General features: G+C 46.9%; 1 protein-coding gene across 6 annotated transcripts in view; it reads right to left on the minus strand.

Moving 5' to 3' along the window:
• TCF20 (transcription factor 20) overlaps positions 1 to 19191 on the minus strand; it is a 187843-nt gene that overhangs the window by 134869 nt on the left and 33783 nt on the right. The window lies entirely within an intron of this gene.

Genomic DNA, 19191 nt, shown 5'->3' on the forward strand with positions numbered 1-19191 from the left:
TTTAAGGCTGCTTCACACAATATGTTCTTTAGGTGTACACAAAGAAATTTTAAGTGTACACCTAAAAATGTGATGTGTGGGCAGGACAAACACGTTTGGAAATGTGTGTATTATTATATAGGCATGCTAATCACAAAGCCACAATTGACTGAAGCTCCCAGCTAAATTAAAAAGGTAAAGGGACCCCTGACCATTAGGTCCAGTCGTGGCCGACTATGGGGTTGCGGCGCTCATCTCGCTTTATTGGCCAAGGGAGCCGGCGTACAGCGATGGCAAACTCAGGTAATACACTAAAAGGCCTTTATTTCCAAGTAATTGTGAGGACAGGGCTGTAAGAAAAGTCATCCCAAAATACTGTTCTGTCATACCACTCCATTTGTAGGTGGCAAAACTGGAAGCATTTTACCTGATTTATGGGGGAAGGAGGAGAAAGGATGAAATGTAAGTCTGAGGCAAAACTCACCACCCTCTGCCAGAGCTCCTCTTAGCAGTGGACACTGACTCTCTCCCAACCCCAATTTTCCCCTTCTCCCAAGATTTGACAGAGCTGTTTAACCTCTCATCCTCTCCTGGTAACAGACAATTAAGGGTAGGCTAAAGTATGAATTTAAATTTTAAAAAAAACTGATTAATTAATCAAAACAGTATATTTATGGGAAGTTAAACAAAAGAAGCAAAATTCTGAACAGCTTTGGCTACCTTTTATTCTTTATATGAAGCAGAACTATAAAACAGACATTAACGCAAATACAGCATTTGCTTTATAGGTACAGAACAAATTCTCCCATTCTTACGAAGGCTATTATTATAGGTATTTAGTGATAAACTGAATATTAGGGGGGAGATTCTGTAGTAATTATTGGTTATGGTTAAAATAAATATTTTCTACTTTGATTATGGATTATGATGTGTATGTATATAGAGAGATAAAATTGTTCCTATTGGTTATTGTTCTGAAACTGTTGTATTATTGATTACAGATAATGTATTTGTTGAATCAGCATACACTTTGTTTATTTATAATTTAACAGTCACAAGGGTGGTCAGTCTTTTTTGCCAATATGGAGCACCTCTTAATTTTGAGGTAATACGATTCTAGTGCCTGCTACAGCGCATTTGCCATGAATTGGTCTTGCTTTGCCTCTAATCTACTATACCAGGGACCAGGAAGCATAAGTGAGAAAGGCATGAGTCAGTATAAGGGAAACAGGCCTGAATGCAGACCTGAATTCAAGCCAGAATTAGGCCCACAGGCTCCCATACTGTGCCACAAATTCCTGCTGCCTATGCTGCTTGTGATACCAAACTGCTCTACAGTAGTACCTCTGGTTGCAAATGGGATCTGTTCTGGAGGCCCGTTCACAACATGAGCAGAATGCAACCAGCGTCTATGCGTGCATGGGTCGTGATTCGCCGCTTCTGCGCATGACGTCATTTTGAGCGTCTGCACATGCGCGAGCAGCTAAACCCGGAAGTAACCCTTTCCGGTACTTCCGGGTCGCCGCGGGATGCAACCTGAAAACGCTCAAACTGAAGCAAATGTAACATGAGGTATGACTGTAGGTTGGGCACCTATGAAATATAACATATCACTACTTCAGCTTAAAATTTTGACTATGTTACATTGTTAGATACCTTTTAGCTCTGTGTGGACACTGATGACCAGCTTACCATATAGAAAATGTGAGAAAAATTGCCCATATATAGTGCTATAATACAGAAGCCCATGGCTGGTTTTGTACTCGTTCTTTGGTTGTTGTTGCTCCACCCCTAGTTACTGATTTCTTCTGTTGCTATGGAGTGAAGATGTTAGTTCTACTTATCCCTCCATGCATTGCTGCAGTATTTTCTCACTATTTCATGGTTCTTTACGTAGGTAGTTCATTCTGTTTTCCCTCTGTTAAAAGTTAACGTACACAGATAACATTTTGTTTGCATTAGTGTCCAATTATATGTCATGTTTTCATTAAAATATTTTCCTGTCTTGATAGGAGAGTGGGAATCATTCTTTTTCAATACACCTTTGAAAGAAAGCCCCCAGGTTCTCTAATCAATGCCATTGCTTACCTGCCTTTGAATGTATGGAAGAGCGTAAAATAAGCTGTAAGGTGCATAAATGGTAGCATAAATGGTATTATATCCAACAATTTTCTATACTTATTGGGGATGTGGGTTTACTGTAATTTTTGTTCCTGATTTTTTCTCTTGCTTGTTTTGTACATATTCAAAAATGTGTATGAATGATTTCAAACTACTATATTTTTCAGATTACTGTACTTTATAGTTAATTACATTTGTTTGTGAATACAAATCCAGAGCTTGTTAGGGTAGGAGAAGTGCTACTATTGAGGCCTAGAAACATGCACTCCAACTGTCCCAAATTAGCCGGAAAAGCCACAGTTGGGTGCTATTAATCATAGCCATTCCAAATCCAGTTTCTGTCCATAACCTATGGGAGCCCTCCCAGACCCACTGAAAGAGGCAGTTATTAAACCACTTCGTAAAAAGACATCTTTAAACCCGGCCAATATGGTCAACTATCGCCCAGTCTCAAATCTACCATTCTTGGGCAAGGTGATTGAGTGGGTGATTGCTGAACAACTCCAGGCATGCCTGGAGGATGCGGACCATTTGGGTCCCTTCCAGTAGGGATTCAGGCCTCATCATGGGACTGAAACTGCCTTGGTCACGCTGGTCAATGATCTCTGGTGGGCTAGGGACAAAGGTGAAAGCTGTTTCCTAGTTCTGCTGGCTCTCTCAGCGGCCTTTGACATCATCCACCATGACATCCTTCTGGACTGTCTAGAGGGGCTGGGAGCTGGGGGCACTGTTATACAGTGGTTCTGCTCCTTCCTCCTGGGCCATGTTCAGAAGGTGGTGTTGGGGGATGAGTGTTCAGACCTCTGGGCTCTCACTTGTGGGGTGCCTCAGGGTTCCATCCTCTCCACCATGCTTTTTAACATCTACATGAAGCTGCTGAGAGAGATCATTGGGGGTTTGGGCTGGGTGTTCATCAGTATGCAGATGATACCCAGCTCTACTTCTCTTTTAAATTGGAACCAGTGAAGGCAGTGAAGGTCCTGTGTGAGTGCCTGGAGGCGGTTGGAGGATAGATGTTGACACTGATGGAGGTTGACACTGAATCATGACAAGACAGAAGTACTGTTTCTGGTGGACAGGGGGTGGGTGGGTGTGGAGGACTCCCTGGTCCTGAATGGGGTAACTGTGCCCCTGAAGGACCAGGTGCACAGACTGGGAGTCATTTTGGACTCACAGCTGTCCATGGAGGCACAAGCCTGGAGAAGAGGAGGTTAAGGGGTGATGTAATAGCCATGTTCAAATATATAAAAGGATGTCACATAGAGGAGGGAGAAAGGTTGTTTTCTGCTGCTCCAGAGAAGCGGACACTGAGCAATGGATCCAAACTACAAGAAAGAAGATTCCACCTAAACATTAGGAAGAACTTCCTGACAGTAAGAGCTGTTCGACAGTGGAATTTGCTGCCAAGGAGTGTGGTGGAGTCTCCTTCTTTGGAGGTCTTTAAGCAGAGGCTTGACAACCATATGTCAGGAGTGTTCTGATGGAGTTTCCTGCTTGGCAGGGGGTTGGACTCGATGGCCCTTGTGGTCTCTTCCAATTCTATGATTCTATGATTCTAAGTCAATTCTATCTCCAGGGCAGCTAGCTGTCTATCAACTCCATCTGGTATGCCGGCTGAGACCCTACCTGCCCGTGGAGTGTCTTGCCAGAGTGGTACATGCTCTGGTTATCTCCCGCTTGGACTACTGCAATGTGCTCTACATGGGGCTACCGTTGAAGGTGACCCGGAAACTAAAACTATTCCAGAATGCGGCAGCTAGACTGGTGACTGGCCACCGAGACCACATAACACCAGTCTTGAAAGACCTACATTGGCTCCCAGTACATTTCTGAGCACAATTTAAAGTGTTGGTGCTAAACGGCCTTGGCCCAGTATACCTGAAGGAGCGTCTCCACCCACATCATTCTGCCTGGATACTGAGGTCCAGCGCCAAGGGCCTTCTGGCAGTTCCCTCACTGCAAGAAGCGAAGTTACAGAGAACCAGGCAGATGGCCTTCTCAGTAGTGGCGCCCGCCCTGTGGAACGCCCTCCCATCAGATGTCAAAGAAATAAACAACTATCGGCAGCCCTATTTAGGAAAGTTTTTAATGTTTGAAGTTTTATTCTGTTTTTAGTGTTCTGTTGCAAGCCACCCCAGAGTAGCTGAGGAAATCCAGCCAGATGGAGGGGGAGGGGTACAAATAAATTAGTAGTAGTAGTAGTAGTAGTGGTAGCAGCAGCAGTAGTAGCAGCAGCAGCAGCAGCAGCAGCAGCAGCAGTAGTACATGTATGCTGTCCTTCCAATGCATCTGATTGCTCCTGGTTGTTTTATAACCGGTGAAAACAATAAAAATAAAATCAAACAAAACCAATAAAAACAGTACAAACCAATAAAATACAGACTGGCAGAGCATATAAAAAATCATGTAAAAATGAGGGGTTGCCACATAAAAAATTATCCACGCAGAAGGTCAAGTGCCTTTTGAAATCAAAAAGTATTGACGAGGTGGCAAAACAAATTAGAGAGGGCAGGATGAGAGAGCTCAGAAGGTAAAATGATCCATAATCTTGGTACAGTGAGGTGGAGGGCCCTTTCTCAGGACTCAACCATTTGTCCCTTGGCCATGGGCAAGACATGGGGAAGATGGAGCAGGGCAGGCTGTTATGGGAGGAGACAGACCCTGACTATCATCCTGGACACAAACCATGTAGGCTTATGCAGTGGAATCCAGCTGGTGTTTTTGTTTTTAAGTGACACATGCCTGCTTTGGTCCCATCCCCCCCACCTTAAAACAAGAGACTCTCAGAATTGATGCCATTTTGGTTTGCAGCAGCAGCTGCTGCTAATGAGCAGGGAAGTCTGAAGGCAGAGGGAAGGGCAACAGAGGAAGAAACAGTGTCTCTAGCTTCACTGCAGCAACGGTGGAGAGTAAAAGACTTCTTGTTTGTTTGTTTGTTTGTTGCAGACAAGGAGACTGAGGTAGCTAATGTCTTATCATTTCTTGCTCAGCTTTTTGCGTGGCTGCTGAGCAAGTATTAATAGCAAACGGAGAGAAACTTGAAGAAAGATATTGGATGTGATTGGAAGATACAAACTCCTTCGCCTGCTCCAGGGCAGAAAAAAACACACAAACTTCTCCAAGCCTCTTCTCTTGTCAAGAGGCCATACTATTCCCCCTCCTGCATCCACTGGTGACTGCAAACCACCCTCATCGCCACCACAAAAAATATAAAACAATTTAAAACATACACTCTCCTTCTGTTTTGTTTCATGCTTGCTTGCCAGAGTATCTACTTTAGGGGGGGATGTTTTGTTTTGTTTTGTTTTCTGCTTTGCAGATGCAAACTTCCTCCCCGCCTCCCACCCACAATAGAAAAGAATATCAAACTTCACTTACCTGAGAGTTAAATCACACTGAAAACATAATGGGACCTAGTTCTGAGCATATATGCAAAGAATAATGACACATTTTGTTGGAGGAGTAAGATGAGAATTACTCTCCCACTCCCAGTTGTTGAAAAAAAACACACACAATTGCACCGCCACTTAAGTTATAGCACCTGTTATAGAAGCATGCTCTCTCTTCCCAATATGTGCAGACTTTGTTACAAGTAAAGCAAAGGCTTTGTTAGAAGTAAAGACACTTTGCACATGCCCAGGTGCACTCTTGTTTCAACGTAACATGGCCCAAGATTCTGAGTTGGTGTCTTTTTGTCCACATAAAGATAAGCACTCAAGGGACTTAGCATAACTGATTGCAGTACATTGGTAACTCGAGTTACATACGCTTCAAGTTACATACGCTTCTGGTTACAGACTCTGCTAACCCAGAAATATTACCTCAGGTTAAGAACTTTGCTTCAGGATGAGAACAGAAATCACACAGTGGCAGCGCAGCGGCATCAGGAGGCCCCATTAGTTAAAGTGGTGCAACAGGTTAAGAACAGTTTCAGGTTACGAACAGACCTCCAGAATGAATTAAGTTCTTAACCCGAGGTACCACTGTATTAGCAACAGTGGCAGCTGGTAATTTCCACAGAGCTCGTAGTAGCTTCCCTTCTCTGGCAGCTAGATCTACACATGGCTATCAGCAGCTGTCCTTCCATATTAGGACAATTAGCCAAGTCCCCTACCTACACAACACACAGCATGTCTTCCCCACTAACCTGCCACTCCCACAGCTGCCTTCTTCCTCTCCCCTTCTTGCTGTTCTGCACCACCTGCCTCCATGCCATGGGTGTAGCCAGGGGGCAGGGGGCAGCCCCCCTCCCATCAAGTAAAACAAAAGAAATACTTAACTGACCAATTATGTCGGGTTTGCCCCCCCAAAAGTCCTGTCCCTTCCCCAACAAAAATCCTGGCTATGCTCATGCTCCACACTGTTCAGTTGCTACTTCTCTCCCTGTGTCACTGCCATCAGCCAGCACTACGACAGCAGAAGAACGGAAGAGGAGGGGACAGATTGGTGAATTTGACCTTGCAGTCCTGAAGGCTTTCCCTATTCTTGGGAAAATATCAACAGACTGTCTAATGACTAACATCTTTGTCTTTTGCTTCTCATCAAGCTAAGGGCCCCATAGTAAAAGACAGCGATGCATACCGAAAAGCCATGACCTCCAACCTTTTTGAACTGCCTGTACAGATAACATTTAAAAGTAGAAATAAAGAAGTTGTTTTGCTTCTGCCCTGTACAGAGTCGCAAACAATAGTAGGATTGGCATCTGCTTTGTATGCAGTAGGAATTTTTGCATTTGCTGTTTCTACACCAGCAAAAAGACTGATGACAGCATTAGTGGAAAAACGTAAGGTACACCCTTGCTGGAGATGACCAAAGACCAGCCTAGCCCAGGATCCTGTTCTCACAGTGACCAGGCACATGCCTATGATACGTCTGCAAGCCAAGACTTGTGCAACAGTGCTCTCTCCACTTGTGCTTCCCACAACTGGTATTCCAAGGCTTACTGTCTCTGAGAGTGGAAGGAGTACACAGACATCATGGCTAGCAGCATCTTCCATGAATCTGCCTAATCCTCTTTCAAATCCATCCAACTTGCTTGCCATTACTACATCTCCTGGGAGCTATTTCCATAGTTTAACTGTGTGCTATGTGAAAAAGTGCCCCGTATAAAATGAATTTATGTTTTTATAAGTTGTATACCGTATGAGAAATCCTTTGAGACTAAGATTGCAGGTCACTCCTCCTTTGACACATGGAAAATGCTGCTCCCTGTTGCTCTGGGTGCTTCTATGTTCATGTACCTGAATCACCCATGATAACAAAAACCACTCTGCTAACTGGGTCAGTAAATAAACAGTTTCTGCAGAGCGACAGGGGAGCACAAAATACAAGCTTTATTCCTACCAGACTTCTGCTGCAGCTTTTTCATTCCACCTCAACAGAAACAAAGTCAGTTTGCAGGGTGCAATGTGACTGTGAGGGAAACGGTCTTATCTTATTCTGTCTATTATTCTTAGCATTTCTCTTCACCAAAGTACAGGCATTTTTGTATTGTCACTCCTGCTAGAGCCAAAAGGTTAAGCTTTCAGAGAGAGAACATTGTTGCTCTGAAATACGTATGGGGAGCCATTCACAACCAGCTCTTTGATCATTATTCTATTTCAGTTTGCAGTTTCCTGACACACATGGTACTGTGGGAGTCTTGGGAATTGCACCTGTACCCCCTTTTCCTAGTTCATACTTTAGACATCAAATCTAAACATTAAAATTGATTATTCTGATTCGAAATGTAATTCAAATGTTTTTTTTATTGATTTTTCTAATACTCCTGGCTTACAAGATCACTAGCTACACAAGAAATAGTTTTGCTCATATAAAAGAAGGTTTTAGATCCGGGATGATAACCTGTTTAGATTCCAGATACTATCACTAGAGATGTGCTAGTTTTGCATTTTGCTTTCAAGAATAAAGTCATTGATCTCAACGCCAACTCCACTGCTTCCCACAACCAGTATATAAATGAAGGTCACTGGGCACATAACTATATGTCTCTAGCTCTGTGCACACAAATAATTCACAAGTTTGGTGAAAAGAACTATGGGCAAAGGGCACTTTTCACACAATGGGAACACTTGGCACAAACAACCTCTTTCCAGAACATTTCTAGAAATCTGAACATATTGCCAATGCTTCACTTCCTGGAACCCTTACAGGCAGCATGTCTTGATACTGAGACACAAACACCCCTCAAACACTTGACAGGACCCCTCAAGTCACTATTACAATTATGGGTGCCCAGACAGAGCTGTATAACACAGAGGACGACTGCTGTAACTGCCTTCAAGTTTGCCATTTGTGAATACTCTATTTCTTGTCTGACGTGAATCGAGCTTTCCCCCCTCAACAGTTATGAGCAGTATCTCCCATGCAACCTCCAAGGGGGAAAATATAGGTACTCACTAGATTAACAGATTGGGGGCATTGCAGCATCATTTTGCATGTTATGTGTGTTGTGATGCAGTGCGTGTGTTGGGGCTGAGTTAACTGGCTCCCTCCATGTGTGGACAGCATGTGGGTGTCACATCAGCACAGTCCCTGATTGGTGGGCTTAGGAGGGATGCTGGTGGGCGTGTCTTCCCTCTTTATGGCATTTGGGGATTTTCTGTGTTCTTCCTCACCAGGAATACAACAGCCATTTCAAAGGAATAGCAATGGTATATCTCCCCACCCCATGTCATTAGATCTGTCCAAGTTGGACAAGTTGCCATGTTATTTTGTGGGGTAGGGGAGTGTAATGGGTATGAGTTACTGGTGCGTAAACTGGTGCCTTTCTCGGTTAATTTGCCTTGTCAAACCTTTCTGACTGCACAGCCCCTTCTCATCGTGACTGCCTCAGTCACTGGCAGAATCCGTCAGTGGGCGTTTCTTGAACCTCTTCCAACATAAAAGTTGTTTGACCCCCAGTCTCCTCCTCCTCTCACTGCGCGGGAGTCTTCTGCGCAGGGAAGGCGTGGGTAGCGGAGGACCTGGGCTCTCCTCACTGATGTCCAGTGAAGAGTCCTGGAGCCCTCTCTCCAATTCCCCCGTCTGCCCCCCTTTATCCCTGGTGTTGCGCTGATTGGCTTCCCCCTCTACTGAGCTGTTTCTCCCCCTGCTGCTGGGTCCTTCGCCAGCATCATCTGGGAGCCTCCCCTTCTCCTCTCGCTCCGATGTCAGTTCCCTGACATCCACCTCCCCCCCCCGGACCCCCTCCACCCCTGGACCGACCTGTGGAATCAACTTCGTCTTCTTCGTCGGCCGACGAGGCAGGGAACCCCCGGAAGGAACTGTCACCATCTTCTGTGGATTCGAAACCCACTTCCCACCCGCTCTTATACCTGCCAACTGGGTGGTCCTCCCCGTCTGATTCTTCTTCTTCGGAAAAAAACTCTCCTCCCTCCTCATCGGAGTCAGAAAATCCCTCAAACCCCTCTTCATCGTCTGTGGGTCCAAATTGCTCCTCCCAGAACCTCTCTAGGGGTTTGGGTTTGTCCGGGAACCGGCTGTGAAATACCTCCACCAGATAGCTGTCATTGAAGGCTTCCGTGGGAACCCATGTGTTTTCGGACCCGGGTTCCCCCTCCCAAGCTACCAAATACTCCACCTGGCGCCCTCGCCACCTTGAGTCCAGTATTTCCGTGGCCCTGTGATGGTGTTCCCTTTCTTCTACCTGCGGGTGTGTGGTGACTTCTCCCTCTTGCCCCTGGAATCCCCGCCCCTCCCTATGCGGTGAGAGCAGGGACCTGTGGAAAACCGGGTGTATTTTCATGCTATCAGGCAACCTGAGCTTAAATGCCATGGGATTTACTTGCTGTGTTACCTCAAAAGGTCCCAGCTGTCTGGGCTGCAACTTCTTGCACCCCCCTTTGAAAGGTAGCCCTTGGGTGGACAACCACACCCGGTCCCCCACCCGTATGGTCTCCCCTTCCCGGCGGTGCTTGTCTGCCTGCCTCTTGTAAGTTTCCTTGGCCTGCTCTTAGTTCATCTTAAGTTGCTGGTGCAGGGCCTCCATTTCTTCCACAAACTGCTCTGCCGCGGGTACGCTCCAGTTTTCCTCCCCACTCCCCGGGAAGGCCCTGGGATGACACCCATGGTTGGCCATGAATGGGCTCATTCCCGTGGACACGTGTTCCGTGTTATTGTACACGAATTCAGCCAGCGCTAGTTTCTCTACCCAATCGTTCTGCCTCTCGCTGACGTAGCAGCGTAGGTATTGCTGGAGTATACTGTTCACTCTTTCTGCTTGCCCGTTGGTCTCCGGGTGTCTCGTCGAGAAACCCACTTCGACCTGCAGCAAGCTCATGAGCTTCCTCCAGAACCGGGAAGTAAATTGTTTTCCGCGGTCAGAGAGAACCCTCAAGGGGGCGCCATGCAGCCTGAAGATGTGCTCCACAAACAACCGGGCTGTTTCCTCTGCCGTTACAGCATGCGAGCAAGCTATAAAGTGGCACATTTTTGTCAGTAGGTCGACCACTACCATGACTGCTGTCTTTCCCTGGGACTTGGGCAAATCTGTCATGAAATCAATGGACACCACCTCCCAGGGTTTTCCCGGCGTGGGTAAGGGTTCCAGTAATCCTGTGGGGGCAGCCCTCTCCCCCTTTGCCCTTTGGCAGCGGTCGCACCCCCGTACATATTCCCATACATCCTCCCTCACCCTGGGCCACCAGAACTGCCTGGTCACCAGCATCATGGTTTTGTGCTGTCCAAAGTGCCCCGCTGTGGGGTTGTCGTGGAGTTGTTTGAGTACCTTTCCCCTTATGTTCTCCCCCGGTACGTACAGCGCTCCCCTATAGTACAATACCCTTTCCTTCTCCTCAAACCCTTCTTGGGTCCCTCTTCCGTCTCGGAGCTCCCGGATTTTAGTTCGTGCGAACACGTCGTTTCTGGTCAGCCCGGCTAGTTCTCGTTTCCCCACCAAAGTTCCCCCACACACCCATCTGTCCTCGGGGATCACGTGTCGTTTCTCCGGCGGCCCCTCTCCTTCCAAATACTCCGGTTTACGCGAGAGAGCATCTGCTCTTACGTTTTCCTCTCCGGGCACATATCGGATTTCAAAGAAAAACTTGGAGAACTCCTGTGCCCATCGAATCTGTCTCTGGTTGAGTACTCGTGCGGTCCTCCAGTACTCCAAGTTCTTGTGATCTGTGCAAACCTGGATCTGTTGTTGCACCCCTATCAGCAGATGACGCCAGCAACGAAAGGCCGCGTAGATCGCCAGCAGTTCGCGGTCATACACGGTATAGTTTTGCTCCGACTTGCTCAGTTTTCTCGAGAAAAAGGTGCACGGTTCCCATTCCTTCTCGCTCCTCCCTGGCTGCAAAAGGACCGCCCCGATGGCTCTGTCGGACGCGTCGGTCTCTAGCCTCATGGGTTTCTCCAGATTTACGTGCAGGAGTTGCTCTTCTGATGCGAACGCCTTCTTCAGCTTTTCAAAGGATTGCTGGGCCTCTTCTGTCCACACAAACTTCTTTTTGCTACTGAGACAATCCGTGATGGGCGCTGTCAAGTGGGCGAAGTTCTTGATGAACTTCCGGTAGAAGTTGCTGAACCCTAGGAACCTCTGCACGTCCTTCCGTGTTTTGGGAGCCTTCCACTCCAGCACTGCCTGCACCTTGCTTGGGTCCATCGCTAGGCCCTTGTCATACAACTTGTACCCCAGAAACTCAACTTCTCTGGCGTGAAACTGACATTTTTCCAGCTTGACCCACAACTGGTGCTTCTGCAGCCATTGTAGCACTTCCCTGACGTCGCTAACATGTTGCTCCTCGTTGTCCGAATAAATTAAGACGTCATCCAAGAAGGCTACGCAGTTCTTGTACAGCAGAGACCCCAACACGTGGTGCATGAAAGCTTGAAAACAGGCGGAGCCTGACTGTAATCCAAAAGGCATAACTAAGTACTCAAAGGCACCTAGGGGTGTGAACATTGTGGTCTTCCATTCGTCCCCCTCCCTCATCCTGATCAAATTGTATGCGCCCTTCAGGTCCAGCTTGGTAAAAAATTTCCCTTTCCTCACTCGCATTAAAATGTCGTCAATCCTGGGCATTGGGAAGGTCACGGGTTCCAACACCAAATTGACGGCCCTATAGTCCACAACGAGCCTGGGTTTATTAGTGTCCTTTTTGTCCACAAAGAACACCGGACTGCCCCCCACCGCTTTCGATTCTCTTATGAAGCCTCTTTTCAGGTTCTTGTCAATAAATTCCCGCAACTCCTTCATCCCCCTGTCCGACATGGCATACAGCTTACCCACTGGCAGCTGAGCCCCCGGGAGCAAGTTGATCTGGCAGTCAAAGGGCCTATGGGGTGGCAGTCTATCTGCCTCCTTCTCACTGAAAACCTCCCACAGATCTGCATATTGCGGCGGCACCTCTCCCTTCCGCTCCACAGCCATCCCAGCCACTCTGGCCACGCTCATCCTTGGGGTTTCTCCTCCTAGACAGTGTTCTAGGCAGTAAGCTGACCCAAAGGTGACTGTCCTCTGATGCCACGCCACCACTGGATCATGTTGTGCCAGCCAGCTCATCCCTAATATTATTGGGGGCCCTGCTAGTGAGGCGACGTGAAAGGCGATGGTCTCTGAGTGCCTGGACACCCTCATTCTCATTGGTAGGGTTTGGTGTGTCACTTCCCCTCCTAGAAGCTCCCTGCCATCAATGGTGGTTACTTGCAAGGGGAAACCCAAAGGTAGTAAGTGGAGCTGGTGCTCTAATGCAAAGTCTTTGCTGAAGAAATTACATGAGCTGCCTGAATCCAGCATCCCTTTCACCTTGACTGGGTGCCCGTTCGGGAGTTCTAGCACCACTTCGATGGCTATTGCCGCCTTGGGGGGATCTGGTTGGGGCACTTTTACTGGTTGCTGGCCTGGCTGCTGTGCCCCGTGAGTGGCAGCCAAGTGTTCCCGTTTCCCTGTTCCCGTTCCTTTACCACCTCCTCCTCACCCCCTGCGGCTCCCACCATTCCTTGCCAGGCCTTTCTTTGAGGGCAGGCTCTGGCAAAATGTCCTGGCCGCTGGCAAAGGAAACACTTCTTGGTGGTTTTCCAATCCTTTCCCTCCTTCTTGCGCCCTTCGCTGGCGTTTGAAACTTCCCGCCCGCGCGCCCCATCTATTTCCATTGGCTCCGCTGGCGGGGAAGGCTGCTTTGGTATCTCAGGAATGCGGTAGTCATGGCAACGTTGCTCTCTCCCTTCCCGCCTCTCCTGGGCCCGCGCTTCCTGCCGTACGCCAATCGCAAGCATAGCCTTGGTCAGCTGATCCATCCCCTGCGGGCGGGGTGCGTGGGAAAGCTCATCCTTCACCGTAGGGGATAACCCCTCCTCGAATAACATTTGTATGGGTTCAGAGTCCAGTTGCCACCCGAGGCGGTGAACTATCATGGCAAAGCGCAACCAGTAGTCTCTAACTGACTGGTTCCCCTGTTTAAAGTTCATCAGTTCCCGCTCAGTCACACTTTGTTGTACATCACTGGAAAACATTGCGTCCATCCCCTGAAAGAATTTCCTCAGGTCCTGCATGGCGGCATTCTGCGTCGCCATAAGGGGCCTGATCCATTCCCTGGCCCCATCTTGCAGGTGACCCACGACATATGCCACCCTCGCCCCATCGTCTGCAAAATCGTCATCCTGCAGTTTCAAGGCGTACTTTATTTCCGTTCGGAACGCACTATATTCCTGAGGGTTCCCTCCAAATTTGTGCACCAGTCCCGGTACCTTCCTTGCTATGAGGATGGGCCTGACCTGTACATCTTGAGACCGCCTTTCGTCCAGCCGCGCCGTCAGGATGGCCACATGCTGCTCCAACTCTCGGTTCCTCTCCACCAGAGTTTGCCCTCCAGCTGCTCCCTCCTGGGCGTTCGCTCCTCCGGTCTTGCTCATGATGCTACCTGCCTGCTGCTGCGCACGAGCAACTTTCAGGGACTGACGGATTGCTGTAATGGGTATGAGTTACTGGTGCGTAAACTGGTGCCTTTCTCGGTTAATTTGCCTTGTCAAACCTTTCTGACTGCACAGCCCCTTCTCATCGTGACTGCCTCAGTCACTGGCAGAATCCGTCAGTGGGCGTTTCTTGAACCTCTTCCAACATAAAAGTTGTTTGACCCCCAGTCTCCTCCTCCTCTCACTGCGCGGGAGTCTTCTGCGCAGGGAAGGCGTGGGTAGCGGAGGACCTGGGCTCTCCTCACTGATGTCCAGTGAAGAGTCCTGGAGCCCTCTCTCCAATTCCCCCGTCTGCCCCCCTTTATCCCTGGTGTTGCGCTGATTGGCTTCCCCCTCTACTGAGCTGTTTCTCCCCCTGCTGCTGGGTCCTTCGCCAGCATCATCTGGGAGCCTCCCCTTCTCCTCTCGCTCCGATGTCAGTTCCCTGACAGGGAGGTTTCAAACATGCCTTATTTTTTTGTTCTCTATCTTCCCCACCGCACCCAAAATAAACATTTTCCTTTGCTTAAAGTTATCCATTTTGCTGTGCTGTTCACAAGTTCTGGCCAGCCACCAGTCTAGTACAGTTCTTAGTATTATCCTTTAGTGAATTAGACAGTGAAGGAGTGGAACTCCATTATTTAACAAAAATAGGGTGCACAGAACTCATGTCAGTTTGATTTTTTCTTTTCTTTTATAAGAGACTGGCCAGAAACAAGTCAGAATTATATATAAATATACTGTATGTAAAGACTTAAGGATGTTGAGGGAAGCTACGAGAAGACGATGCAGCAGTGGAGGAGGGACACATTACCATGGCAACAGAAGAGAGAGGGATTGTTTTAGCAAAATTAATTTCTATGCACAAGATTCATCTAGAGGCAAAGCCACCCCTCAAAAGGTAGGCCTGAACAGTAGTTTTGCAAATAATAGGTTTCAAGATCTATACAAGATATCAAGTGCAATTGACTTTTTAAACTCCTAAGCTAAGCTACCCTTCTCCTGGTTCTCTCCGCCCCGCCCCCCCCCCAATCTTCACAATGCACAAAGTCCAACAATACAAGAAGACTTGTATTCAAGGAAACGTTACTGAATCAGAAACATTTCAGCAGCTGAGCATTACAGACCAAGTTTACTACTGAATGGCCATGAGCCACCCTCAGCAAGGGCTTGTTCAATGGCCTGGGGCACCTGAGAGCTTATTTGGTGGTGTTATCCTGATCCAAAAAACCTTGTTTACATTGGCATGGAATTCTGGTAGGATTTAGTCATGCCGCATTGCATTATTCTCTCTCACACTACTCTGTGTATGTATGTGCAGTGAATTGTAAATTCCACCCACTTCTGAATGCTCAATATCACGATTGTACTGCCATTTATTTCAGCGCTACTGTTTACTTTGCCAAAAATCCAGGGTTTTTTTTTTTACCTTTGAGATATTGGCTTGTAAAGATACAGAATTTCTCTCTCAATAAGGTGTCCCATTTACCAAGAAGAAAAAAAGATATTAATTTCAAAACTGGAGACATTTTGCACAATACTTCTATCCCATAGTTTACAGCAGCTTTTGCAAATAAGATCATATGCATACAGTTAATCCACTGCCATGCTGCAAATAAACTGGCGTTATTAAGGCATTACATACTCCACACATCCGAAAAACCCCAGTGGTTCGATGCAGGTAATAAGACACTGTGCAGCGGAGAGTAAAGCAGGCTACCATAGGATATCCTGTCATGGTCACCAAAACAGGAAAGTGTTTCCAAAGGTCGACACAGTGGAAAAATTGATGAAAAATCACTAACAACTTTGAAATTGGCTTTAAACTGAAATGGTAAGATGATTTTAAGGAAATGAAAAGACAAAAGACCACATGCAAGGTTGCAACTCAACTGTATACTTATCTATCCCAGGTTAAAGGAGGTAAATTAAGATTCCCCTAATTACCTAGCTTGTTTGCTCACTAGGGCTGGGCGATATATTGATATATCGTCCAAAACTGGTTTGAAGTTCACATCATAATTGTTTCATAATATTTGAGCTGGCAATATATTGTGACTCACAATGTGTGCAAGGGCTAGGCGATATCTGGTTTTCAACATCACAATACCTTACTAGCTAAACACTGCAACATTATCACCACCTAAACCTCACAATATCTCCAGCTAAAAACTGCAATGTTATCAGCAGCTAAACACTGCAAGCTACCACAATGTCTGAAATAAGGATGGAACTACACAGAGGCAGACAGAACAACGTCCAGGCAACTGCTACTACTTAGGGGTCTAAAACAGATAAATGACAATATTATCAATAATCACACACTCAGTTACACAACTGGAGGCGGCAGCAAGGCCTCACAGCAGTGACAAGGAGTGTTGGCAGCAGCCTGCAAGGCCTTGCAGAGGTGATGACAACTGACAACAGTAATGGCATTGGCCTGCGAGGCCTCGCAGTGGCGACAGGATTTGGCAGCAGAAGCAGTAGTGCCTGCGGGGATTCGTGGCAGTGACAGCAGGTGACAGCAGTAGCAGCATCCTGTGAGACCTTGCGATGGCAATGGGAGATGGCAGCAATAGTAGTGGCAGCCTGCAAGGCCTCGTGGCAACACAAGCAATGGGGCTTGCGAGGCCTCGTCATGGTGGCAAGAAGTGGCAGCGGCCTGCGAGCCCTCTTGGAGGTAGTGGGAGGTGGTGGGAGAAGCTGTGGCAGCCTGCCTCTGCAAGGTCTCACAGGCCATGTCTGCTTCCGCCACCATCTCCTGCTGCCATCACAAGGCCTTACAGGCCACCGCTACTGCCACCACCATGACAAGGCCTTGCAGGCCGTTGCCACTTTTGCCACTGCCACAAGGCCTTGCAGGCCACTACTGCTGCTGCCACCATGATAAGGCTTCGCAGGCTGCTGATTATTGCGGCAGTGTTGCCAGCCTCCCCCCTCCCCCGCCATTGTTCATTCTGCCGCAGCCATGCTGCTGTTGCTGCTACTGCCACCGCCTAGCAAGCCTGCTGGCAGTGTGGCAGTCCCAGTATTCACTATGACTCATTAGCATCCTTTGGCCTGAATACCACCATTTGGTAGCCAAGCACAAACCCAAAAGTCTCATTTGGATGCATTTTGGCTTGCCTGCTGCTGAAAGTGACCATGAGGTGATTGATCAGTTTTAGACCCTTAAGTGGTAGCAGTTGCCAGGACATTGTCCTGTTCGCCTCTGCATAGTTCCTTCCTTATTTCAGAAATCGTGATATATCAATATATTGCAATATTTAGCTGGTTATATATCACGATGTTGAAAAAGTTATTGCCTGGCCCTATTGCTCACATTTAGCTGTTTTCAGCTTCAGAATACCCACTTGATCATAGAAACAGAGTGATGAACGGGGCTGTTATCTAAGGTTACCTGATCAAGCATACAATTACTAAAAGTACATCTCATGCTTAGAAGTTTGGGTTTGCACTTTCTATTGCACTAAAAAGAAAGAAACATTTCTGATGTTTTCGTAAGCCAAATTAGGGCAGACTGTATAATATTCTGTGATGTTTGTTTCTTTTACTTGTCTCTGTTGCTTTAAGATTGAAAACCCAGCTATTCAGTTCCATTAGCTTTCAGACAGCAGGTGCTCAGCTAGCTGATTTAGCAGCAGCCACTGTGAATTGTTGGATGCGATTTACTGACTGCAGTTCCCTACACCCCTCGATGCCACTTAAGGGACAGCAAAATAGGGTCGGAGGGAAATCTACAAGTGAGGAGATGGAGATACAGGGAAAATCTGGATGGGGAGTTATTAGATTAGCAAATGAGCCATACTTCTGCCTCTTTTTATCCCGACTTCCAGGAGACACGTCACCAGTCATTTTCTACTGACCTGCACTTCCCTTTTTAAAACAGGAGTTACATAAGCAAGGCCAGGAGACCCTACCAATGGATCAGCTTTAAACTCTTTGCTATGTGAATCTTTATATAGACACACAGGAATCAATCCAGTGCCTTTTCTATTAAACTGAGCCAGAACCAGCAGCTCAGATTTGACAGGCAACCCAAAAGAAGGAACTGAGTTATGATACGTGTAGCAGAGCTTGATGTATTTTAGTGTGTATGTTTTTCCAGAACCCAAAGGAGTTGCTATAGCAGCTGCGAAGCATGAGACTTTGAAATGTTGATCTGCAAGGTGGCAAGAGACGAGGCTTTGCTGCATTTGTGCCTTAGTGTATAACTGTAAAAAGTAGGTCTTCGAGGGGCTGAAAGTCTGTTTCAAAACATTTTGGTTTATGCTTCATTCCATTTGAAATTCAGGTCTCATCCATGTTAACAGAATGTAACTGAAGAGTAAAGTGGCAACTTCAGGGAAGATTGGAAGAGGAGAAGAATTTTAATTGCGTCTGATTTTAAAAGCTTCTGCTTCCGTATTTCTCTAGTTTAAATATGACCGACATAAATATTTTAATGAAGAAGCCTTAAGATTTCTGTGTCCTCAGTAATCAGTGAACAGCCACCTCACACACCATACTGCAACAAGTGCATGTTAGCCAATTCATATAAGTACAGCAGGCCTCTGCTTCCAGTTTCAGTGCCCTGGTATATAGGCACCTGTAATAATGTTTATGCCATGCACACGCATTACCTTTTGGTATGTGTGCGCTATATTGGGTTATAACCTTTTGAGCCTGAGAACTGCATTCCTTTCAAGGCAACCTTCTGGGGGACATATACCAGTGGTGGGTGAAGACAGAGGCAAGAGTGGGCAGAGCAACTAATGATCATCAATCTTTATTACAGCCCAAGACCATACAACAGAAATAGCAATAAAAACACATGTAGAGCAACTAATGTCCATTTTATCTCTCTATGGTAGGCTTATGAAGATCATGGCCACTGGGCCCATCACCTCCTGGCAAATAGAAGGGGAAGAAATGGAGGCAGTGAGAGATTTTACTTTCTTGGGCTTCATGATCACTGCAGATGGTGACAGCAGTCATGAAATTAAAAGACGCCTGCTCCTTGGGAGAAAGGCGATGGCAAACCTTGACAGCATCTTAAAAAGCAGAGACATCACCTTGCCAACAAAGGTCCGTATAGTTAAACCATGGTTTTCCCAGTAGTGATGTATGGAAGTGAGAGCTGGACCATAAAGAAGGCTGATCGCCGAAGAATTGATGCTTTTGAATTATGGTGCTGGAGGAGACTCTTGAGAGTCC

Source organism: Podarcis bocagei, assembly GCF_964188305.1.
Source record: "Podarcis bocagei genome assembly, chromosome: 10".
NCBI lineage: Eukaryota > Metazoa > Chordata > Lepidosauria > Squamata > Lacertidae > Podarcis > Podarcis bocagei.